At 46.8% G+C, this 20,487-nt stretch overlaps 21 non-coding genes and 32 pseudogenes across 21 annotated transcripts; all 53 read left to right on the top strand.

Moving 5' to 3' along the window:
- Positions 1 to 61: 61 nt before the first annotated feature.
- On the top strand, positions 62 to 180 carry LOC146298666 (5S ribosomal RNA; annotated as a pseudogene).
- Positions 181 to 350: 170 nt separating this feature from the next.
- Positions 351 to 469, top strand: LOC146298667 (5S ribosomal RNA). Its single transcript, XR_014739506.1, has one exon. It is a non-coding gene; the product is annotated as a 5S ribosomal RNA (ribosomal RNA).
- A 170-nt stretch (positions 470 to 639) lies between these two features.
- On the top strand, positions 640 to 758 carry LOC146298668 (5S ribosomal RNA; annotated as a pseudogene).
- A 168-nt stretch (positions 759 to 926) lies between these two features.
- LOC146298669 (5S ribosomal RNA) lies at positions 927 to 1,045 on the top strand. The gene has a single exon (XR_014746442.1). It is a non-coding gene; the product is annotated as a 5S ribosomal RNA (ribosomal RNA).
- A 176-nt stretch (positions 1,046 to 1,221) lies between these two features.
- LOC146298670 (5S ribosomal RNA) lies at positions 1,222 to 1,339 on the top strand (annotated as a pseudogene).
- Positions 1,340 to 1,511: 172 nt separating this feature from the next.
- Positions 1,512 to 1,630, top strand: LOC146298671 (5S ribosomal RNA; annotated as a pseudogene).
- A 170-nt stretch (positions 1,631 to 1,800) lies between these two features.
- Positions 1,801 to 1,919, top strand: LOC146298672 (5S ribosomal RNA; annotated as a pseudogene).
- Positions 1,920 to 2,091: 172 nt separating this feature from the next.
- Positions 2,092 to 2,210, top strand: LOC146298673 (5S ribosomal RNA; annotated as a pseudogene).
- A 170-nt stretch (positions 2,211 to 2,380) lies between these two features.
- On the top strand, positions 2,381 to 2,499 carry LOC146298674 (5S ribosomal RNA; annotated as a pseudogene).
- Positions 2,500 to 2,667: 168 nt separating this feature from the next.
- On the top strand, positions 2,668 to 2,786 carry LOC146298675 (5S ribosomal RNA). The gene has a single exon (XR_014746444.1). It is a non-coding gene; the product is annotated as a 5S ribosomal RNA (ribosomal RNA).
- A 176-nt stretch (positions 2,787 to 2,962) lies between these two features.
- On the top strand, positions 2,963 to 3,081 carry LOC146298676 (5S ribosomal RNA; annotated as a pseudogene).
- A 172-nt stretch (positions 3,082 to 3,253) lies between these two features.
- On the top strand, positions 3,254 to 3,372 carry LOC146298677 (5S ribosomal RNA; annotated as a pseudogene).
- A 166-nt stretch (positions 3,373 to 3,538) lies between these two features.
- On the top strand, positions 3,539 to 3,657 carry LOC146298678 (5S ribosomal RNA; annotated as a pseudogene).
- A 176-nt stretch (positions 3,658 to 3,833) lies between these two features.
- Positions 3,834 to 3,952, top strand: LOC146298679 (5S ribosomal RNA). Its single transcript, XR_014746446.1, has one exon. It is a non-coding gene; the product is annotated as a 5S ribosomal RNA (ribosomal RNA).
- A 188-nt stretch (positions 3,953 to 4,140) lies between these two features.
- LOC146298680 (5S ribosomal RNA) lies at positions 4,141 to 4,259 on the top strand. The gene has a single exon (XR_014746447.1). It is a non-coding gene; the product is annotated as a 5S ribosomal RNA (ribosomal RNA).
- Positions 4,260 to 4,435: 176 nt separating this feature from the next.
- On the top strand, positions 4,436 to 4,554 carry LOC146298681 (5S ribosomal RNA; annotated as a pseudogene).
- Positions 4,555 to 4,726: 172 nt separating this feature from the next.
- Positions 4,727 to 4,845, top strand: LOC146298682 (5S ribosomal RNA; annotated as a pseudogene).
- Positions 4,846 to 5,011: 166 nt separating this feature from the next.
- Positions 5,012 to 5,130, top strand: LOC146298683 (5S ribosomal RNA). The gene has a single exon (XR_014746450.1). It is a non-coding gene; the product is annotated as a 5S ribosomal RNA (ribosomal RNA).
- A 176-nt stretch (positions 5,131 to 5,306) lies between these two features.
- LOC146298684 (5S ribosomal RNA) lies at positions 5,307 to 5,425 on the top strand. Its single transcript, XR_014746453.1, has one exon. It is a non-coding gene; the product is annotated as a 5S ribosomal RNA (ribosomal RNA).
- A 190-nt stretch (positions 5,426 to 5,615) lies between these two features.
- On the top strand, positions 5,616 to 5,734 carry LOC146298685 (5S ribosomal RNA). Its single transcript, XR_014746455.1, has one exon. It is a non-coding gene; the product is annotated as a 5S ribosomal RNA (ribosomal RNA).
- Positions 5,735 to 5,910: 176 nt separating this feature from the next.
- On the top strand, positions 5,911 to 6,029 carry LOC146298686 (5S ribosomal RNA; annotated as a pseudogene).
- A 172-nt stretch (positions 6,030 to 6,201) lies between these two features.
- Positions 6,202 to 6,310, top strand: LOC146298687 (5S ribosomal RNA; annotated as a pseudogene).
- Positions 6,311 to 6,480: 170 nt separating this feature from the next.
- LOC146298688 (5S ribosomal RNA) lies at positions 6,481 to 6,599 on the top strand (annotated as a pseudogene).
- A 168-nt stretch (positions 6,600 to 6,767) lies between these two features.
- Positions 6,768 to 6,886, top strand: LOC146298689 (5S ribosomal RNA). The gene has a single exon (XR_014746457.1). It is a non-coding gene; the product is annotated as a 5S ribosomal RNA (ribosomal RNA).
- Positions 6,887 to 7,062: 176 nt separating this feature from the next.
- LOC146298690 (5S ribosomal RNA) lies at positions 7,063 to 7,180 on the top strand (annotated as a pseudogene).
- A 172-nt stretch (positions 7,181 to 7,352) lies between these two features.
- Positions 7,353 to 7,471, top strand: LOC146298691 (5S ribosomal RNA). Its single transcript, XR_014746461.1, has one exon. It is a non-coding gene; the product is annotated as a 5S ribosomal RNA (ribosomal RNA).
- A 176-nt stretch (positions 7,472 to 7,647) lies between these two features.
- LOC146298692 (5S ribosomal RNA) lies at positions 7,648 to 7,765 on the top strand (annotated as a pseudogene).
- Positions 7,766 to 7,937: 172 nt separating this feature from the next.
- LOC146298693 (5S ribosomal RNA) lies at positions 7,938 to 8,056 on the top strand (annotated as a pseudogene).
- Positions 8,057 to 8,230: 174 nt separating this feature from the next.
- Positions 8,231 to 8,349, top strand: LOC146298694 (5S ribosomal RNA; annotated as a pseudogene).
- Positions 8,350 to 8,525: 176 nt separating this feature from the next.
- On the top strand, positions 8,526 to 8,644 carry LOC146298695 (5S ribosomal RNA). Its single transcript, XR_014746463.1, has one exon. It is a non-coding gene; the product is annotated as a 5S ribosomal RNA (ribosomal RNA).
- A 180-nt stretch (positions 8,645 to 8,824) lies between these two features.
- Positions 8,825 to 8,943, top strand: LOC146298696 (5S ribosomal RNA). Its single transcript, XR_014746465.1, has one exon. It is a non-coding gene; the product is annotated as a 5S ribosomal RNA (ribosomal RNA).
- A 176-nt stretch (positions 8,944 to 9,119) lies between these two features.
- LOC146298697 (5S ribosomal RNA) lies at positions 9,120 to 9,238 on the top strand (annotated as a pseudogene).
- A 172-nt stretch (positions 9,239 to 9,410) lies between these two features.
- LOC146298698 (5S ribosomal RNA) lies at positions 9,411 to 9,519 on the top strand (annotated as a pseudogene).
- Positions 9,520 to 9,691: 172 nt separating this feature from the next.
- LOC146298699 (5S ribosomal RNA) lies at positions 9,692 to 9,810 on the top strand (annotated as a pseudogene).
- Positions 9,811 to 9,982: 172 nt separating this feature from the next.
- On the top strand, positions 9,983 to 10,101 carry LOC146298700 (5S ribosomal RNA; annotated as a pseudogene).
- A 171-nt stretch (positions 10,102 to 10,272) lies between these two features.
- Positions 10,273 to 10,391, top strand: LOC146298701 (5S ribosomal RNA). Its single transcript, XR_014739561.1, has one exon. It is a non-coding gene; the product is annotated as a 5S ribosomal RNA (ribosomal RNA).
- A 176-nt stretch (positions 10,392 to 10,567) lies between these two features.
- Positions 10,568 to 10,686, top strand: LOC146298702 (5S ribosomal RNA). The gene has a single exon (XR_014746467.1). It is a non-coding gene; the product is annotated as a 5S ribosomal RNA (ribosomal RNA).
- Positions 10,687 to 10,868: 182 nt separating this feature from the next.
- On the top strand, positions 10,869 to 10,987 carry LOC146298703 (5S ribosomal RNA). Its single transcript, XR_014746468.1, has one exon. It is a non-coding gene; the product is annotated as a 5S ribosomal RNA (ribosomal RNA).
- A 176-nt stretch (positions 10,988 to 11,163) lies between these two features.
- LOC146298704 (5S ribosomal RNA) lies at positions 11,164 to 11,282 on the top strand (annotated as a pseudogene).
- Positions 11,283 to 11,458: 176 nt separating this feature from the next.
- LOC146298705 (5S ribosomal RNA) lies at positions 11,459 to 11,567 on the top strand (annotated as a pseudogene).
- A 172-nt stretch (positions 11,568 to 11,739) lies between these two features.
- LOC146298706 (5S ribosomal RNA) lies at positions 11,740 to 11,848 on the top strand (annotated as a pseudogene).
- A 172-nt stretch (positions 11,849 to 12,020) lies between these two features.
- On the top strand, positions 12,021 to 12,139 carry LOC146298707 (5S ribosomal RNA; annotated as a pseudogene).
- A 172-nt stretch (positions 12,140 to 12,311) lies between these two features.
- On the top strand, positions 12,312 to 12,430 carry LOC146298708 (5S ribosomal RNA; annotated as a pseudogene).
- A 171-nt stretch (positions 12,431 to 12,601) lies between these two features.
- LOC146298709 (5S ribosomal RNA) lies at positions 12,602 to 12,720 on the top strand. The gene has a single exon (XR_014739572.1). It is a non-coding gene; the product is annotated as a 5S ribosomal RNA (ribosomal RNA).
- Positions 12,721 to 12,897: 177 nt separating this feature from the next.
- LOC146298710 (5S ribosomal RNA) lies at positions 12,898 to 13,016 on the top strand. The gene has a single exon (XR_014746586.1). It is a non-coding gene; the product is annotated as a 5S ribosomal RNA (ribosomal RNA).
- Positions 13,017 to 13,188: 172 nt separating this feature from the next.
- Positions 13,189 to 13,307, top strand: LOC146298711 (5S ribosomal RNA). Its single transcript, XR_014746605.1, has one exon. It is a non-coding gene; the product is annotated as a 5S ribosomal RNA (ribosomal RNA).
- A 170-nt stretch (positions 13,308 to 13,477) lies between these two features.
- LOC146298712 (5S ribosomal RNA) lies at positions 13,478 to 13,596 on the top strand. The gene has a single exon (XR_014738824.1). It is a non-coding gene; the product is annotated as a 5S ribosomal RNA (ribosomal RNA).
- A 172-nt stretch (positions 13,597 to 13,768) lies between these two features.
- Positions 13,769 to 13,887, top strand: LOC146298713 (5S ribosomal RNA; annotated as a pseudogene).
- Positions 13,888 to 14,067: 180 nt separating this feature from the next.
- LOC146298714 (5S ribosomal RNA) lies at positions 14,068 to 14,186 on the top strand. Its single transcript, XR_014746470.1, has one exon. It is a non-coding gene; the product is annotated as a 5S ribosomal RNA (ribosomal RNA).
- Positions 14,187 to 14,368: 182 nt separating this feature from the next.
- LOC146298715 (5S ribosomal RNA) lies at positions 14,369 to 14,487 on the top strand (annotated as a pseudogene).
- Positions 14,488 to 14,653: 166 nt separating this feature from the next.
- Positions 14,654 to 14,772, top strand: LOC146298716 (5S ribosomal RNA; annotated as a pseudogene).
- Positions 14,773 to 14,960: 188 nt separating this feature from the next.
- On the top strand, positions 14,961 to 15,079 carry LOC146298717 (5S ribosomal RNA). The gene has a single exon (XR_014737889.1). It is a non-coding gene; the product is annotated as a 5S ribosomal RNA (ribosomal RNA).
- A 166-nt stretch (positions 15,080 to 15,245) lies between these two features.
- Positions 15,246 to 15,364, top strand: LOC146298718 (5S ribosomal RNA; annotated as a pseudogene).
- Positions 15,365 to 20,487: the final 5,123 nt, after the last annotated feature.

The raw sequence follows: 20,487 nt of genomic DNA on the forward strand, positions 1-20,487 counted from the left end.
CCTTGCATTGTCAATTGCCAAATCTGTATATGGATAAGTAGCCTATGGTTGTCAACTTATTTCGTACGGCCATACCAGCCTGGCAACGCCCGATCTCGTCTGATCTCGGAAGCTAAGCAGGGTCGGGCCTGGTTAGTACTTGGATGGGAGACCGCCTGGGAATACCATGTGCTGTATGCTCTTTTGCTCATTCACTTAGAAACTGAAATGTTGCAATATGCACAAGTAGTCCTTCATGAAAGGGGCTGGAAGCTGTTTTCATTTTGACACGAGAGAGAGAGAGAGACCACCTTGCATTGTCAATTGCCAAATCTGTATATGGATAAGTAGCCTATGGTTGTCAACTTATTTCGTACGGCCATACCAGCCTGGCAACGCCCGATCTCGTCTGATCTCGGAAACTAAGCAGGGTCGGGCCTGGTTAGTACTTGGATGGGAGACCGCCTGGGAATACCAGGTGCTGTATGCTCTTTTGCTCATTCACTTAGAAACTGAAATGTTGCAATATGCACAAGTAGTCCGTCATGAAAGGGGCCCGAAGCTGTTTTCATTTTGACACGAGAGAGAGAGAGAGACCACCTTGCATTGTCAATTGCCAAATCTGTATATGGATAAGTAGCCTATGGTTGTCAACTTATTTCGTACGGCCATACCAGCCTGGCAACGCCCTATCTCGTCTGATCTCGGAAGCTAAGCAGGGTCGGGCCTGGTTAGTACTTGGATGGGAGACCCTCTGGGAATACCAGGTGCTGTATGCTCTTTTGCTCATTCACTTAGAAACTGAAATGTTGCAATATGCACAAGAAGTCCTTCATGAAAGGGGCTGGAAGCTGTTTTCATTTTGACACGAGAGAGAGAGAGACCACCTTGCATTGTCAATTGCCAAATCTGTATATGGATAAGTAGCCTATGGTTGTCAACTTATTTCGTACGGCCATACCAGCCTGGCAACGCCCGATCTCGTCTGATCTCGGAAGCTAAGCAGGGTCGGGCCTGGTTAGTACTTGGATGGGAGACCGCCTGGGAATACCAGGTGCTGTATGCTCTTTTGCTCATTCACTTAGAAACTGAAATGTTGCAATATGCACAAGTAGTCCGTCATGAAAGGGGCTGGAAGCTGTTTTCATTTTGACACGAGAGAGAGAGAGAGAGAGAGACCACCTTGCATTGTCAATTGCCAAATCTGTATATGGATAAGTAGCCTATGGTTGTCAACTTATTTTGTACGGCCATACCAGCCTGGCAACGCCCGATCTCGTCTGATCTCGGAAGCTAAGCAGGGTCGGGCCTGGTTAGTACTTGGATGGGAGACCGCTGGGAATACCAGGTGCTGTACGCTCTTTTGCTCATTCACTTAGAAACTGAAATGTTGCAATATGCACAAGTAGTCCGTCATGAAAGGGGCCCGAAGCTGTTTTCATTTTGACACGAGAGAGAGAGAGAGAGACCACCTTGCATTGTCAATTGCCAAATCTGTATATGGATAAGTAGCCTATGGTTGTCAACTTATTTCGTACGGCCATACCAGCCTGGCAACGCCCTATCTCGTCTAATCTCGGAAGCTAAGCAGGGTCGGGCCTGGTTAGTACTTGGATGGGAGACCGCCTGGGATGACCAGGTGCTGTATGCTCTTTTGCTCATTCACTTAGAAACTGAAATGTTGCAATATGCACAAGTAGTCCTTCATGAAAGGGGCTGGAAGCTGTTTTCATTTTGACACGAGAGAGAGAGAGAGACCACCTTGCATTGTCAATTGCCAAATCTGTATATGGATAAGTAGCCTATGGTTGTCAACTTATTTCGTACGGCCATACCAGCCTGGCAACGCCCGATCTCGTCTGATCTCGGAAACTAAGCAGGGTCGGGCCTGGTTAGTACTTGGATGGGAGACCGCCTGGGATTACCAGGTGCTGTATGCTCTTTTGCTCATTCACTTAGAAACTGAAATGATGCAATATGCACAAGTAGTCCGTCATGAAAGGGGCCCGAAGCTGTTTTCATTTTGACACGAGAGAGAGAGAGAGAGACCACCTTGCATTGTCAATTGCCAAATCTGTATATGGATAAGTAGCCTATGGTTGTCAACTTATTTCGTACGGCCATACCAGCCTGGCAACGCCCTATCTCGTCTGATCTCGGAAGCTAAGCAGGGTCGGGCCTGGTTAGTACTTGGATGGGAGACCCTCTGGGAATACCAGGTGCTGTATGCTCTTTTGCTCATTCACTTAGAAACTGAAATGTTGCAATATGCACAAGTAGTCCGTCATGAAAGGGGCCCGAAGCTGTTTTCATTTTGACACGAGAGAGAGAGAGAGACCACCTTGCATTGTCAATTGCCAAATCTGTATATGGATAAGTAGCCTATGGTTGTCAACTTATTTCGTACGGCCATACCAGCCTGGCAACGCCCAATCTCGTCTGATCTCGGAAGCTAAGCAGGGTCGGGCCTGGTTAGTACTTGGATGGGAGACCGCCTGGGAATACCAGGTGCTGTATGCTCTTTTGCTCATTCTCTTAGAAACTGAAATGTTGCAATATGCACAAGTAGTGCTTCATGAAAGGGGCTGGAAGCTGTTTTCATTTCAACACGAGAGAGAGAGAGACCACCTTGCATTGTCAATTGCCAAATCTGTATATGGATAAGTAGCCTATGGTTGTCAACTTATTTCGTACGGCCATACCAGCCTGGCAACGCCCGATCTCGTCTGATCTCGGAAGCTAAGCAGGGTCGGGCCTGGTTAGTACTTGGATGGGAGACCGCCTGGGAATACCAGGTGCTGTATGCTCTTTTGCTCATTCACTTAGAAACTGAAATGTTGCAATATGCACAAGTAGTCCTTCATGAAAGGGGCTGGAAGCTGTTTTCATTTTGACACGAGAGAGAGAGAGAGAGAGAGACCACCTTGCATTGTCAATTGCCAAATCTGTATATGGATAAGTAGCCTATGGTTGTCAACTTATTTCGTACGGCCATACCAGCCTGGCAACGCCCTATCTTGTCTGATCTCGGAAGCTAAGCAGGGTCGGGCCTGGTTAGTACTTGGATGGGAGACCGCCTGGGAATACCAGGTGCTGTATGCTCTTTTGCTCATTCACTTAGAAACTGAAATGTTGCAATATGCACAAGTAGTCCGTCATGAAAGGGGCTGGAAGCTGTTTTCATTTTGACACGAGAGAGAGAGAGAGAGACCACCTTGCATTGTCAATTGCCAAATCTGTATATGGATAAGTAGCCTATGGTTGTCAACTTATTTCGTACGGCCATACCAGCCTGGCAACCACCGATCTCGTCTGATCTCGGAAGCTAAGCAGGGTCGGGCCTGGTTAGTACTTGGATGGGAGACCGCCTGGGAATACCATGTGCTGTATGCTCTTTTGCTCATTCACTTAGAAACTGAAATGTTGCAATATGCACAAGTAGTCCTTCATGAAAGGGGCTGGAAGCTGTTTTCATTTTGACACGAGAGAGAGAGACCACCTTGCATTGTCAATTGCCAAATCTGTATATGGATAAGTAGCCTATGGTTGTCAACTTATTTCGTACGGCCATACCAGCCTGGCAACGCCCTATCTCGTCTGATCTCGGAAGCTAAGCAGGGTCGGGCCTGGTTAGTACTTGGATGGGAGACCGCCTGGGAATACCAGGTGCTGTATGCTCTTTTGCTCATTCACTTAGAAACTGAAATGTTGCAATATGCACAAGTAGTCCGTCATGAAAGGGGCTGGAAGCTGTTTTCATTTTGACACGAGAGAGAGAGAGAGAGAGAGACCACCTTGCATTGTCAATTGCCAAATCTGTATTTGGATAAGTAGCCTATGGTTGTCAACTTATTTCGTACGGCCATACCAGCCTGGCAACGCCCGATCTCGTCTGATCTCGGAAGCTAAGCAGGGTCGGGCCTGGTTAGTACTTGGATGGGAGACCGCCTGGGAATACCAGGTGCTGTATGCTCTTTTGCTCATTCACTTAGAAACTGAAATGTTGCAATATGCACAAGTAGTCCGTCATGAAAGGGGCTGGAAGCTGTTTTCATTTTGACACGAGAGAGAGAGAGAGAGAGAGAGAGAGAGAGAGACCACCTTGCATTGTCAATTGCCAAATCTGTATATGGATAAGTAGCCTATGGTTGTCAACTTATTTCGTACGGCCATACCAGCCTGGCAACGCCCGATCTCGTCTGATCTCGGAAGCTAAGCAGGGTCGGGCCTGGTTAGTACTTGGATGGGAGACCGCCTGGGAATACCAGGTGCTGTATGCTCTTTTTCTCATTCACTTAGAAACTGAAATGTTGCAATATGCACAAGTAGTCCTTCATGAAAGGGGCTGGAAGCTGTTTTCATTTTGACACGAGAGAGAGAGAGAGAGAGAGACCACCTTGCATTGTCAATTGCCAAATCTGTATATGGATAAGTAGCCTATGGTTGTCAACTTATTTCGTACGGCCATACCAGCCTGGCAACGCCCTATCTTGTCTGATCTCGGAAGCTAAGCAGGGTCGGGCCTGGTTAGTACTTGGATGGGAGACCGCCTGGGAATACCAGGTGCTGTATGCTCTTTTGCTCATTCACTTAGAAACTGAAATGTTGCAATATGCACAAGTAGTCCGTCATGAAAGGGGCTGGAAGCTGTTTTCATTTTGACACAAGAGAGAGAGAGAGAGACCACCTTGCATTGTCAATTGCCAAATCTGTATATGGATAAGTAGCCTATGGTTGTCAACTTATTTCGTACGGCCATACCAGCCTGGCAACGCCCGATCTCGTCTGATCTCGGAAGCTAAGCAGGGTCGGGCCTGGTTAGTACTTGGATGGGAGACCGCCTGGGAATACCATGTGCTGTATGCTCTTTTGCTCATTCACTTAGAAACTGAAATGTTGCAATATGCACAAGTAGTCCTTCATGAAAGGGGCTGGAAGCTGTTTTCATTTTTACACGAGAGAGAGAGACCACCTTGCATTGTCAATTGCCAAATCTGTATATGGATAAGTAGCCTATGGTTGTCAACTTATTTCGTACGGCCATACCAGCCTGGCAACGCCCGATCTCGTCTGATCTCGGAAGCTAAGCAGGGTCGGGCCTGGTTAGTACTTGGATGGGAGACCGCCTGGGAATACCAGGTGCTGTATGCTCTTTTGCTCATTCACTTAGAAACTGAAATGTTGCAATATGCACAAGTAGTCCGTCATGAAAGGGGCTGGAAGCTGTTTTCATTTTGACACGAGAGAGAGAGAGAGAGAGAGACCACCTTGCATTGTCAATTGCCAAATCTGTATTTGGATAAGTAGCCTATGGTTGTCAACTTATTTCGTACGGCCATACCAGCCTGGCAACGCCCGATCTCGTCTGATCTCGGAAGCTAAGCAGGGTCGGGCCTGGTTAGTACTTGGATGGGAGACCGCCTGGGAATACCAGGTGCTGTATGCTCTTTTGCTCATTCACTTAGAAACTGAAATGTTGCAATATGCACAAGTAGTCCGTCATGAAAGGGGCTGGAAGCTGTTTTCATTTTGACACGAGAGAGAGAGAGAGAGAGAGAGAGAGAGAGAGAGACCACCTTGCATTGTCAATTGCCAAATCTGTATATGGATAAGTAGCCTATGGTTGTCAACTTATTTCGTACGGCCATACCAGCCTGGCAACGCCCGATCTCGTCTGATCTCGGAAGCTAAGCAGGGTCGGGCCTGGTTAGTACTTGGATGGGAGACCGCCTGGGAATACCAGGTGCTGTATGCTCTTTTTCTCATTCACTTAGAAACTGAAATGTTGCAATATGCACAAGTAGTCCTTCATGAAAGGGGCTGGAAGCTGTTTTCATTTTGACACGAGAGAGAGAGAGAGAGAGAGACCACCTTGCATTGTCAATTGCCAAATCTGTATATGGATAAGTAGCCTATGGTTGTCAACTTATTTCGTACGGCCATACCAGCCTGGCAACGCCCTATCTTGTCTGATCTCGGAAGCTAAGCAGGGTCGGGCCTGGTTAGTACTTGGATGGGAGACCGCCTGGGAATACCAGGTGCTGTATGCTCTTTTGCTCATTCACTTAGAAACTGAAATGTTGCAATATGCACAAGTAGTCCGTCATGAAAGGGGCTGGAAGCTGTTTTCATTTTGACACGAGAGAGAGAGAGAGAGACCACCTTGCATTGTCAATTGCCAAATCTGTATATGGATAAGTAGCCTATGGTTGTCAACTTATTTTGTACGGCCATACCAGCCTGGCAACGCCTGATCTCGGAAGCTAAGCAGGGTCGGGCCTGGTTAGTACTTGGATGGGAGACCGCCTGGGAATACCAGGTGCTGTATGCTCTTTTGCTCATTCACTTAGAAACTGAAATGTTGCAATATGCACAAGTAGTCCGTCATGAAAGGGGCTGGAAGCTGTTTTCATTTTGACACGAGAGAGAGAGAGAGACCACCTTGCATTGTCAATTGCCAAATCTGTATATGGATAAGTAGCCTATGGTTGTCAACTTATTTCGTACGGCCATACCAGCCTGGCAACGCCCAATCTTGTCTGATCTCGGAAGCTAAGCAGGGTCGGGCCTGGTTAGTACTTGGATGGGAGACCGCCTGGGAATACCAGGTGCTGTATGCTCTTTTGCTCATTCACTTAGAAACTGAAATGTTGCAATATGCACAAGTAGTGCTTCATGAAAGGGGCTGGAAGCTGTTTTCATTTTGACACGAGAGAGAGAGAGACCACCTTGCATTGTCAATTGCCAAATCTGTATATGGATAAGTAGCCTATGGTTGTCAACTTATTTCGTACGGCCATACCAGCCTGGCAACGCCCGATCTCGTCTGATCTCGGAAGCTAAGCAGGGTCGGGCCTGGTTAGTACTTGGATGGGAGACCGCCTGGGAATACCAGGTGCTGTATGCTCTTTTGCTCATTCACTTAGAAACTGAAATGTTGCAATATGCACAAGTAGTCCGTCATGAAAGGGGCTGGAAGCTGTTTTCATTTTGACACGAGAGAGAGAGAGAGAGAGAGACCACCTTGCATTGTCAATTGCCAAATCTGTATATGGATAAGTAGCCTATGGTTGTCAACTTATTTTGTACGGCCATACCAGCCTGGCAACGCCCGATCTCGTCTGATCTCGGAAGCTAAGCAGGGTCGGGCCTGGTTAGTACTTGGATGGGAGACCGCTGGGAATACCAGGTGCTGTACGCTCTTTTGCTCATTCACTTAGAAACTGAAATGTTGCAATATGCACAAGTAGTCCGTCATGAAAGGGGCCCGAAGCTGTTTTCATTTTGTCACGAGAGAGAGAGAGAGAGACCACCTTGCATTGTCAATTGCCAAATCTGTATATGGATAAGTAGCCTATGGTTGTCAACTTATTTCGTACGGCCATACCAGCCTGGCAACGCCCGATCTCGTCTGATCTCGGAAGCTAAGCAGGGTCGGGCCTGGTTAGTACTTGGATGGGAGACCGCCTGGGAATACCAGGTGCTGTATGCTCTTTTGCTCATTCACTTAGAAACTGAAATGTTGCAATATGCACAAGTAGTCCGTCATGAAAGGGGCTGGAAGCTGTTTTCATTTTGACACGAGAGAGAGAGAGAGAGAGAGACCACCTTGCATTGTCAATTGCCAAATCTGTATATGGATAAGTAGCCTATGGTTGTCAACTTATTTTGTACGGCCATACCAGCCTGGCAACGCCCGATCTCGTCTGATCTCGGAAGCTAAGCAGGGTCGGGCCTGGTTAGTACTTGGATGGGAGACCGCTGGGAATACCAGGTGCTGTACGCTCTTTTGCTCATTCACTTAGAAACTGAAATGTTGCAATATGCACAAGTAGTCCGTCATGAAAGGGGCCCGAAGCTGTTTTCATTTTGACACGAGAGAGAGAGAGAGAGACCACCTTGCATTGTCAATTGCCAAATCTGTATATGGATAAGTAGCCTATGGTTGTCAACTTATTTCGTACGGCCATACCAGCCTGGCAACGCCCGATCTCGTCTGATCTCGGAAGCTAAGCAGGGTCGGGCCTGGTTAGTACTTGGATGGGAGACCGCCTGGGAATACCATGTGCTGTATGCTCTTTTGCTCATTCACTTAGAAACTGAAATGTTGCAATATGCACAAGTAGTCCTTCATGAAAGGGGCTGGAAGCTGTTTTCATTTTGACACGAGAGAGAGAGAGAGAGAGACCACCTTGCATTGTCAATTGCCAAATCTGTATATGGATAAGTAGCCTATGGTTGTCAACTTATTTCGTACGGCCATACCAGCCTGGCAACGCCCTATCTCGTCTGATCTCGGAAGCTAAGCAGGGTCGGGCCTGGTTAGTACTTGGATGGGAGACCGCCTGGGAATACCAGGTGCTGTATGCTCTTTTGCTCATTCACTTAGAAACTGAAATGTTGCAATATGCACAAGTAGTCCTTCATGAAAGGGGCTGGAAGCTGTTTTCATTTTGACACGAGAGAGAGAGAGAGAGAGAGACCACCTTGCATTGTCAATTGCCAAATCTGTATTTGGATAAGTAGCCTATGGTTGTCAACTTATTTCGTACGGCCATACCAGCCTGGCAACGCCCGATCTCGTCTGATCTCGGAAGCTAAGCAGGGTCGGGCCTGGTTAGTACTTGGATGGGAGACCGCCTGGGAATACCAGGTGCTGTATGCTCTTTTGCTCATTCACTTAGAAACTGAAATGTTGCAATATGCACAAGTAGTCCGTCATGAAAGGGGCTGGAAGCTGTTTTCATTTTGACACGAGAGAGAGAGAGAGAGAGAGAGAGACCACCTTGCATTGTCAATTGCCAAATCTGTATATGGATAAGTAGCCTATGGTTGTCAACTTATTTCGTACGGCCATACCAGCCTGGCAACGCCCGATCTCGTCTGATCTCGGAAGCTAAGCAGGGTCGGGCCTGGTTAGTACTTGGATGGGAGACCGCCTGGGAATACCAGGTGCTGTATGCTCTTTTTCTCATTCACTTAGAAACTGAAATGTTGCAATATGCACAAGTAGTCCTTCATGAAAGGGGCTGGAAGCTGTTTTCATTTTGACACGAGAGAGAGAGAGAGAGAGAGACCACCTTGCATTGTCAATTGCCAAATCTGTATATGGATAAGTAGCCTATGGTTGTCAACTTATTTCGTACGGCCATACCAGCCTGGCAACGCCCTATCTTGTCTGATCTCGGAAGCTAAGCAGGGTCGGGCCTGGTTAGTACTTGGATGGGAGACCGCCTGGGAATACCAGGTGCTGTATGCTCTTTTGCTCATTCACTTAGAAACTGAAATGTTGCAATATGCACAAGTAGTCCGTCATGAAAGGGGCTGGAAGCTGTTTTCATTTTGACACGAGAGAGAGAGAGAGAGACCACCTTGCATTGTCAATTGCCAAATCTGTATATGGATAAGTAGCCTATGGTTGTCAACTTATTTCGTACGGCCATACCAGCCTGGCAACGCCTGATCTCGGAAGCTAAGCAGGGTCGGGCCTGGTTAGTACTTGGATGGGAGACCGCCTGGGAATACCAGGTGCTGTATGCTCTTTTGCTCATTCACTTAGAAACTGAAATGTTGCAATATGCACAAGTAGTCCGTCATGAAAGGGGCTGGAAGCTGTTTTCATTTTGACACAAGAGAGAGAGAGAGAGACCACCTTGCATTGTCAATTGCCAAATCTGTATATGGATAAGTAGCCTATGGTTGTCAACTTATTTCGTACGGCCATACCAGCCTGGCAACGCCCGATCTCGTCTGATCTCGGAAGCTAAGCAGGGTCGGGCCTGGTTAGTACTTGGATGGGAGACCGCCTGGGAATACCATGTGCTGTATGCTCTTTTGCTCATTCACTTAGAAACTGAAATGTTGCAATATGCACAAGTAGTCCTTCATGAAAGGGGCTGGAAGCTGTTTTCATTTTTACACGAGAGAGAGAGAGAGAGACCACCTTGCATTGTCAATTGCCAAATCTGTATATGGATAAGTAGCCTATGGTTGTCAACTTATTTCGTACGGCCAAACCAGCCTGGCAACGCCCGATCTCGTCTGATCTCGGAAGCTAAGCAGGGTCGGGCCTGGTTAGTACTTGGATGGGAGAGCGCCTGGGAATACCAGGTGCTGTATGCTCTTTTGCTCATTCACTTAGAAACTGAAATGTTGCAATATGCACAAGAAGTCCTTCATGAAAGGGGCTGGAAGCTGTTTCATTTTGACACGAGAGAGAGAGAGAGAGACCACCTTGCATTGTCAATTGCCAAATCTGTATATGGATAAGTAGCCTATGGTTGTCAACTTATTTCGTACGGCCATACCAGCCTGGCAACACCCTATCTCGTCTGATCTCGGAAGCTAAGCAGGGTCGGGCCTGGTTAGTACTTGGATGGGAGACCGCCTGGGAATACCAGGTGCTGTATGCTCTTTTGCTCATTCACTTAGAAACTGAAATGTTGCAATATGCACAAGTAGTCCGTCATAAAAGGGGCTGGAAGCTGTTTTCATTTTGACACGAGAGAGAGAGAGAGAGAGAGACCACCTTGCATTGTCAATTGCCAAATCTGTATATGGATAAGTAGCCTATGGTTGTCAACTTATTTCGTACGGCCATACCAGCCTGGCAACGCCCGATCTCGTCTGATCTCGGAAGCTAAGCAGGGTCGGGCCTGGTTAGTACTTGGATGGGAGACCGCCTGGGAATACCAGGTGCTGTATGCTCTTTTGCTCATTCACTTAGAAACTGAAATGTTGCAATATGCACAAGTAGTCCTTCATGAAAGGGGCTGGAAGCTGTTTTCATTTTGACACGAGAGAGAGAGAGAGAGAGAGAGAGAGACCACCTTGCATTGTCAATTGCCAAATCTGTATATGGATAAGTAGCCTATGGTTGTCAACTTATTTCGTACGGCCATACCAGCCTGGCAACGCCCGATCTCGTCTGATCTCGGAAGCTAAGCAGGGTCGGGCCTGGTTAGTACTTGGATGGGAGACCGCCTGGGAATACCAGGTGCTGTATGCTCTTTTTCTCATTCACTTAGAAACTGAAATGTTGCAATATGCACAAGTAGTCCTTCATGAAAGGGGCTGGAAGCTGTTTTCATTTTGACACGAGAGAGAGAGAGAGAGAGAGACCACCTTGCATTGTCAATTGCCAAATCTGTATATGGATAAGTAGCCTATGGTTGTCAACTTATTTCGTACGGCCATACCAGCCTGGCAACGCCCTATCTTGTCTGATCTCGGAAGCTAAGCAGGGTCGGGCCTGGTTAGTACTTGGATGGGAGACCGCCTGGGAATACCAGGTGCTGTATGCTCTTTTGCTCATTCACTTAGAAACTGAAATGTTGCAATATGCACAAGTAGTCCGTCATGAAAGGGGCTGGAAGCTGTTTTCATTTTGACACGAGAGAGAGAGAGAGAGAGAGACCACCTTGCATTGTCAATTGCCAAATCTGTATATGGATAAGTAGCCTATGGTTGTCAACTTATTTCGTACGGCCATACCAGCCTGGCAACGCCTGATCTCGGAAGCTAAGCAGGGTCGGGCCTGGTTAGTACTTGGATGGGAGACCGCCTGGGAATACCAGGTGCTGTATGCTCTTTTGCTCATTCACTTAGAAACTGAAATGTTGCAATATGCACAAGTAGTCCGTCATGAAAGGGGCTGGAAGCTGTTTTCATTTTGACACGAGAGAGAGAGAGAGAGACCACCTTGCATTGTCAATTGCCAAATCTGTATATGGATAAGTAGCCTATGGTTGTCAACTTATTTCGTACGGCCATACCAGCCTGGCAACGCCTGATCTCGGAAGCTAAGCAGGGTCGGGCCTGGTTAGTACTTGGATGGGAGACCGCCTGGGAATACCAGGTGCTGTATGCTCTTTTGCTCATTCACTTAGAAACTGAAATGTTGCAATATGCACAAGTAGTCCGTCATGAAAGGGGCTGGAAGCTGTTTTCATTTTGACACGAGAGAGAGAGAGAGAGACCACCTTGCATTGTCAATTGCCAAATCTGTATATGGATAAGTAGCCTATGGTTGTCAACTTATTTCGTACGGCCATACCAGCCTGGCAACGCCCGATCTCGTCTGATCTCGGAAGCTAAGCAGGGTCGGGCCTGGTTAGTACTTGGATGGGAGACCGCCTGGGAATACCATGTGCTGTATGCTCTTTTGCTCATTCACTTAGAAACTGAAATGTTGTTATATGCACAAGTAGTCCTTCATGAAAGGGGCTGGAAGCTGTTTTCATTTTTACACGAGAGAGAGAGAGAGAGACCACCTTGCATTGTCAATTGCCAAATCTGTATATGGATAAGTAGCCTATGGTTGTCAACTTATTTCGTACGGCCAAACCAGCCTGGCAACGCCCGATCTCGTCTGATCTCGGAAGCTAAGCAGGGTCGGGCCTGGTTAGTACTTGGATGGGAGAGCGCCTGGGAATACCAGGTGCTGTATGCTATTTTGCTCATTCACTTAGAAACTGAAATGTTGCAATATGCACAAGAAGTCCTTCATGAAAGGGGCTGGAAGCTGTTTCATTTTGACACGAGAGAGAGAGAGAGAGACCACCTTGCATTGTCAATTGCCAAATCTGTATATGGATAAGTAGCCTATGGTTGTCAACTTATTTCGTACGGCCATACCAGCCTGGCAACACCCTATCTCGTCTGATCTCGGAAGCTAAGCAGGGTCGGGCCTGGTTAGTACTTGGATGGGAGACCGCCTGGGAATACCAGGTGCTGTATGCTCTTTTGCTCATTCACTTAGAAACTGAAATGTTGCAATATGCACAAGTAGTCCGTCATAAAAAGGGGCTGGAAGCTGTTTTCATTTTGACACGAGAGAGAGAGAGAGAGAGAGACCACCTTGCATTGTCAATTGCCAAATCTGTATATGGATAAGTAGCCTATGGTTGTCAACTTATTTTGTACGGCCATACCAGCCTGGCAACGCCCGATCTCGTCTGATCTCGGAAGCTAAGCAGGGTCGGGCCTGGTTAGTACTTGGATGGGAGACCGCCTGGGAATACCAGGTGCTGTATGCTCTTTTGCTCATTCACTTAGAAACTGAAATGTTGCAATATGCACAAGTAGTCCTTCATGAAAGGGGCTGGAAGCTGTTTTCATTTTGACACGAGAGAGAGAGAGAGAGACCACCTTGCATTGTCAATTGCCAAATCTGTATATGGATAAGTAGCCTATGGTTGTCAACTTATTTCGTACGGCCATACCAGCCTGGCAATGCCCGATCTCGTCTGATCTCGGAAGCTAAGCAGGGTCGGGCCTGGTTAGTACTTGGATGGGAGACCGCCTGGGAATACCAGGTGCTGTATGCTCTTTTGCTCATTCACTTAGAAACTGAAATGTTGCAATATGCACAAGTAGTCCTTCATGAAAGGGGCTGGAAGCTGTTTTCATTTAGACACGAGAGAGAGAGAGAGACCACCTTGCATTGTCAATTGCCAAATCTGTATATGGATAAATAGCCTATGGTTGTCAACTTATTTCGTACGGCCATACCAGCCTGGCAACGCCCGATCTCGTCTGATCTCGGAAGCTAAGCAGGGTCGGGCCTGGTTAGTGCTTGGATGGGAGACCGCCTGGGAATACCAGGTGCTGTATGCTCTTTTGCTCATTCACTTAGAAACTGAAATGTTGCAATATGCACAAGTAGTCCGTCATGAAAGGGGCTGGAAGCTGTTTTCATTTTGACACGAGAGAGAGAGATAGAGACCACCTTGCATTGTCAATTGCCAAATCTGTATATGGATAAGTAGCCTATGGTTGTCAACTTATTTCGTACGGCCATACCAGCCTGGCAACGCCCTATCTCGTCTGATCTCGGAAGCTAAGCAGGGTCGGGCCTGGTTAGTACTTGGATGGGAGACCGCCTGGGAATACCAGGTGCTGTATGCTCTTTTGCTCATTCACTTAGAAACTGAAATGTTGCAATATGCACAAGTAGTCCGTCATAAAAGGGGCTGGAAGCTGTTTTCATTTTGACACGAGAGAGAGAGAGAGAGAGAGAGAGACCACCTTGCATTGTCAATTGCCAAATCTGTATATGGATAAGTAGCCTATGGTTGTCAACTTATTTCGTACGGCCATACCAGCCTGGCAACGCCCGATCTCGTCTGATCTCGGAAGCTAAGCAGGGTCGGGCCTGGTTAGTACTTGGATGGGAGACCGCCTGGGAATACCAGGTGCTGTATGCTCTTTTGCTCATTCACTTAGAAACTGAAATGTTGCAATATGCACAAGTAGTCCTTCATGAAAGGGGCTGGAAGCTGTTTTCATTTTGACACGAGAGAGAGAGAGAGAGAGAGAGAGAGACCACCTTGCATTGTCAATTGCCAAATCTGTATATGGATAAGTAGCCTATGGTTGTCAACTTATTTCGTACGGCCATACCAGCCTGGCAACGCCCAATCTCGTCTGATCTCGGAAGCTAAGCAGGGTCGGGCCTGGTTAGTACTTGGATGGGAGACCGCCTGGGAATACCAGGTGCTGTATGCTCTTTTGCTCATTCACTTAGAAACTGAAATGTTGCAATATGCACAAGTAGTCCGTCATGAAAGGGGCTGGAAGCTGTTTTCATTTTGACACGAGAGAGAGAGACCACCTTGCATTGTCAATTGCCAAATCTGTATATGGATAAGTAGCCTATGGTTGTCAACTTATTTCGTACGGCCATACCAGCCTGGCAACGCCCTATCTCGTCTGATCTCGGAAGCTAAGCAGGGTCGGGCCTGGTTAGTACTTGGATGGGAGACCGCCTGGGAATACCAGGTGCTGTATGCTCTTTTGCTCATTCACTTAGAAACTGAAATGTTGCAATATGCACAAGTAGTCCTTCATGAAAGGGGCTGGAAGCTGTTTTCATTCAGACACGAGAGAGAGAGAGAGAGAGAGAGAGAGAGAGAGACCACCTTGCATTGTCAAATGCCAAATCTGTATATGGATAAGTAGCCTATGGTTGTCAACTTATTTCGTACGGCCAAACCAGCCTGGCAACGCCCGATCTCGTCTGATCTCGGAAGCTAAGCAGGGTCGGGCCTGGTTAGTACTTGGATGGGAGACCGCCTGGGAATACCAGGTGCTGTATGCTCTTTTGCTCATTCACTTAGAAACTGAAATCTTGCAATATGCACAAGTAGTCCTTCATGAAAGGGGCTGGAAGCTGTTTTCATTTTGACACGAGAGAGAGAGAGAGAGAGACCACCTTGCATTGTCAAATCTGTATATGGAAAGTAGCCTATGGTTGTCAACTTATTTCGTAGGGCCAAACCAGCCTGGCAACGCCCGATCTCGTCTGATCTCGGAAGCTAAGCAGGGTCGGGCCTGGTTAGTACTTGGATGGGAGACCGCCTGGGAATACCAGGTGCTGTATGCTCTTTTGCTCATTCACTTAGAAACTGAAATGTTGCAATATGCACAAGTAGTCCTTCATGAAAGGGGCTGGAAGCTGTTTTCATTTTGACACGAGAGAGAGACCACCTTGCATTGTCAAATGCCAAATCTGTATATGGATAAGTAGCCTATGGTTGTCAACTTATTTCGTACGGCCAAACCAGCCTGGCCACGCCCTTTCCAGGAAGTGAGTCAGGACGTTTGTCTAGAGAGCAGGTGGAGATTTGGGTTTGTACTAAGAGTTTTTTCGTTGGATTATCATCGGTTATTGTGGTTTTGCAGGGTTTTTTGATTGGTAATACATCCCCCAGCAACTGTGGGGCTGTTTGGGGGAGACACTTTTTTTTGTTTGTTTTGATTTGAATGTCCTGGACCGACAGTACAGTTTTGACTGTGGAAATGGCAGACGAGATGGCACTGAAAGACAACGGTAACCGGGGTTGTTATGTTTTGAGTTTGTTGCTGTTATGTTTTAAGTTTGTTGCTGGTGCGGGTGGCATGGTGACGTCATTGCTCTCAAGTGTTTCACGTCTTGTTACATTGTTTCATGTTTCAGTTGACGCAGCTTCTGTATCATAATTGTTCATGCCTACATAGCTTGTGGTTCATCAATGGTTTTTGGCCCCTTTAATAGCATCTTTGGTAAGATATTGTGGTTTTGAAATGTTGAGTTTTCACCCAAGATAAATATCTGATGTAAAAGTTGTTCTTATGTATGTGTTTAATACTAGCGAAGCTCCAGCTGTGTCCGTTTGATACGGTTGTCAAGGTTACCAAAGTAAACATTATTTATTTAGGTAAAACTGAGCTTTTCTTATGTTTTCTAAATGTCCAAACTTTCTTAATAAGAAATGTATATAGCATGCTGTCTCTGTAATATCTTCATTTTGTTCTGAAACAATACTTGTCCTTACTTAGTATCGTTTGACTCAACTAGACTACAGCTAGTATGTAGCAAGTATGTAGCATTCCGTGCTGTACTGTATAGCCCAGCTGTTCGTACTGTACTGTACAGTTTAACGATTTATTTGTTTTATGAGCCAATCTGTACATCAAAATGCTTCTGTGTTTATTTTGCAACATGTCACTGATACATTGTTATGTATTCTCTCCAGTTTTACCTTCTAACACTTTCAATAAACCAACGATGTTGGAGGAACACGTCTCCGGTGGATTGTTTGTGGGAAGAGTTTAGCTGCCTGTCAAACTATACTCAGCACAGTACAGGGAGGACAGAACAGTAAAACAAAGACTTTCAGACAAGTGTTTCAAAGATCCAGTTGACAAGCAACCGCTACAGCTGACGGCTCAAAAAAAATAAAAATAACAAAAAGCACCTCCACGCAGGTAACATCTATCATAATGGCAGAGAAAGAACCATCTGTGTACGACACAAGGTCTAACGTCTCAACGTCATCAAAGAGTTCCTCAACTAGTGCCGCAGCCGTCATGGCCCGCGCTAAGGCAGAAGCAGCAAAAACAAGAGCTTCGTTTGCCAAAAAAGAAGTTAAAATGAAGCTAAAGAAAGCTAAAATAGAGGCTACGCTAGAAATGTTGAACATTGAGAAAGAAGCAGCTGCTGCAGTAGCAGAAGCAGAAACTCTAGAAGCAGCCGCAGACTTCGATAACGAGAGGCGCAGCTGTACTTCTGATCTTCATTTTAAACCTCATGATTCAACGCAACGCACCTCATCTTATGTGCAATGCCTCCCTAAATCAAATACCCAGTCCATCCCAGAAATAGAAGCCATCTTCGATAAAGGTCTAAAACAAGACCCACCCTTCGACCCATCTCTTGTAAACGACAACATAACTTCACACCTCACCCCATGGAACGATACTCCAATCAGCCCTTCACCATCTGACAACATTCAAATGCACAAATCTGCAAATATGCCAGTACTCCATGCCACAGCATCCCTGCATGTAGGCGAACGACAAGAAGGTGATAGTGAAAATAGGCACGCATCCAATGGACAATACCCTTCAGCTAGCCCTCAGTGTCACCATGAATGGTCATGTCATTCACAAGAAAGGCAGGGCATGACAGACTTTGTTAGGTTCTTTGCGAGACGTGAATTAGTCTCTACCGGCCTACTTGCCTTCAACGATCGTCCTGAGAGTTACAGAGCCTGGCGATCCTCATTTCTAAATGCCATTAGGGGGCTAGATCTGTCACCTTCAGAAGAAATGGACCTTCTTGCAAAGTGGCTCGGATCTGAGTCTTCTGATCACGTGAAACGTATAAGAGCAGTTAATGTAAACCATCCAGAAAGAGGCCTTAGAATGGTATGGAATAGGCTCGAGGAGTGTTACGGTTCTCCCGAGGTCATCGAAAGTGCTCTATTCAAAAGACTTGACGTCTTCCCCAAAATCTCCAATAAGGATTACCCCAAACTGAGAGAGCTTGGTGACCTACTGATGGAGCTTCTCACTGCCAAGGCTGAAGGAGATCTCCCTGGTCTCACCTTCTTAGACACGTGTAGAGGTATTGCCCCCATAGTCCTAAAGATACCCTACAATCTCCAAGAGAAGTGGATCTACCAGGGCTCAAAGTACAAGCAGCAACACAATGCCCCTTTTCCCCCTTTCTCTTTTTTTGTGGACTTTATCTGCAATGAAGCAAGAACCAGGAATGACCCTAGCTTTGACCTCACCATGTCTACTGTAGGTCCCCCTAAACCAGAGAAGCTTTCCCCAAAGCACAACAATCAGAGAACATCTATTTCAGTCCATAAAACCTATGTGTCCCCCAGTGGGTCGTTCCACCCATCAAACACCCCAGCCAACACGAATGGAATACAGAGAACAAACAACGAGTATGTTAGACAATGCCCGCTGCATAAGAAACCTCACTCTCTCCAGAAGTGCCGTGGCTTTCGGATGAAACCCCTGGAAGAACGCAAAGCTTTCTTAAGGGAAAATAGCATCTGTTTCAGGTGCTGTGCATCATCAACGCATCTCGCAAAGAACTGTAAGATGGATGTACAATGCACAGAGTGTAATAGCGAAGGGCACACCGCAGCTCTCCACCCTGGACCAGCCCCTTGGATTTCTACAGGCCATGCAACAGAGCATGGCGGGGAGAGAGACGAAAGTTCGTTAGCTGATGTTACGTCAAAATGCACTCAAGTCTGCAGCAGAGGTCTCAGTGGCAAGTCATGTTCAAAGATCTGCCTCGTAAAGGTGTTTCCAGCTGGCAGAAAAGAGAAGTCTGTCAATGTTTATGTTATCCTAGATGATCAAAGCAACAGATCATTGGCCCGCAGCGAGTTCTTTGATTTCTTCTAAATAGAAGGCCCCAGCTCACCATACTCTCTCAAGACATGTGCTGGAGTAATTGAAACAGCAGGCAGGAGGGCCAGCGGCTTCCAAATTGAGTCCTCCGATGGCCAGACGTGTCTTACTATGCCAACACTCATTGAATGTAATCAAATCCCAAACGATCGGTCTGAAATTCCAACTCGTGAGGCTGCTCTGTACCACACTCACCTGAGAAGCATAGCTCACCAGATTCCTGAGCCTGACCCAAAGGCTCCCATCATGCTTCTCATTGGAAGAGACATGATACGGGTCCATAAAGTAAGGGAACAAATCAACGGCCCTCACGACTCTGCCTATGCCCAGAAACTTGACCTTGGATGGGTCATTGTAGGAACTGTATGCTTGGGAGGCGCTCACAAACCAACCACTGTAAACACCTACCTCACCCACACACTGGAAAATGGTCGTCCTTCCCTCTTTCAGCCCTGTCCCAATCGCTTCGTAATAAAGGAAAAACTTGACAGCGCTCGACAATCCTTCCACTGCGAACAGTGTAACAGTAAAACATCTTCCTGCGACAACGAAGAAAGTCATTTGGGGTGCATGGTCTTTCAGAGAACCAAGAGAGACAACATATTAGCCCCCTCCATTGAAGATGATGCCTTCTTGCGAACCATGGAAAAAGGGTTCCATAAAGACGAAACAAACAGCTGGGTGGCTCCACAGCCTTTTAAAGCCAAAAGACGTCACCTACCTAACAACAGAGCACAAGCATGTCATCGCCTCTCCTCTCTCAGACGAAACTTCGATCGGAAACCAGAAATGAAAAATAATTTACTGTCATTCATGGAGAAGATCTTCCTAAACAAACACGCTGAATTGGTACCCCCTCTAAAAGAAAATGAAGAGTCTTGGTATCTTCCAACCTTTGGTGTATACCATCCAAAGAAGCCAGGGCAGATTCGGGTGGTATTTGACTCCAGTGCCCAGCACGAGGGAGTCTCTTTGAATAATGTTCTCATGACAGGACCAGACCTTAACAACACCCTTCTAGGAGTGCTTGTCCGGTTTCGCAAAGACGCCATCGCCATTACAGCGGATATCCAACAAATGTTTCACTGCTTCATGGTCAGAGAACAAGATCGGAACTTTCTAAGGTTCCTGTGGTTTGAAGATAACGACCTCAAAAAGGACATCAAAGAGTATCGCATGAGGGTCCACGTGTTCGGCAACAGCCCATCTCCAGCTGTGGCCATATATGGCCTCAAAAGGTCTGCACAGGAAGGCGAAGCAGAATTTGGCTCAGACGTCCGCCAGTTTGTCGAAAGGGACTTTTACGTAGACGACGGCCTGAAGTCGTTACCCACAGTCGAGGCTGCTGTCAGTTTACTTAAGAGAACCCAGGAGATGCTCGCCGACTCAAACCTAAGGCTACATAAGATAGCTTCAAACAGCAAAGAGGTCATGAAGGCATTCCTTTCTGATGATCACGCTAATGAGCTCAAAGACCTGGACCTCGGCACCGACGCCCTTCCCATGCAACGTAGCCTCGGCCTTAACTGGGACTTAAAGACAGACACGTTTACCTTCCGGGTCGAAGATGAAGAGAAACCCTTCACTCGCAGAGGTGTTCTGTCTACAGTCAACAGCCTGTATGACCCCTTAGGCTTTGTCGCACCCGTGATCATCCAAGGTAAGGCCTTGCTACGGGAACTCACCACTGAGACATCTGACTGGGACGCTCCACTACCACTGGAAAAGAAGCAGATCTGGTCTTCGTGGAAAGACTCTCTCAAGGAACTCCAAAATATTCACATCTCAAGAACTTATGCTCCAATCTCA

This window comes from Hypomesus nipponensis, chromosome 3 (genome assembly GCF_054491055.1).
Source record: "Hypomesus nipponensis isolate SF chromosome 3, ASM5449105v1, whole genome shotgun sequence".
Classification (NCBI taxonomy): Eukaryota; Metazoa; Chordata; class Actinopteri; order Osmeriformes; family Osmeridae; genus Hypomesus; species Hypomesus nipponensis.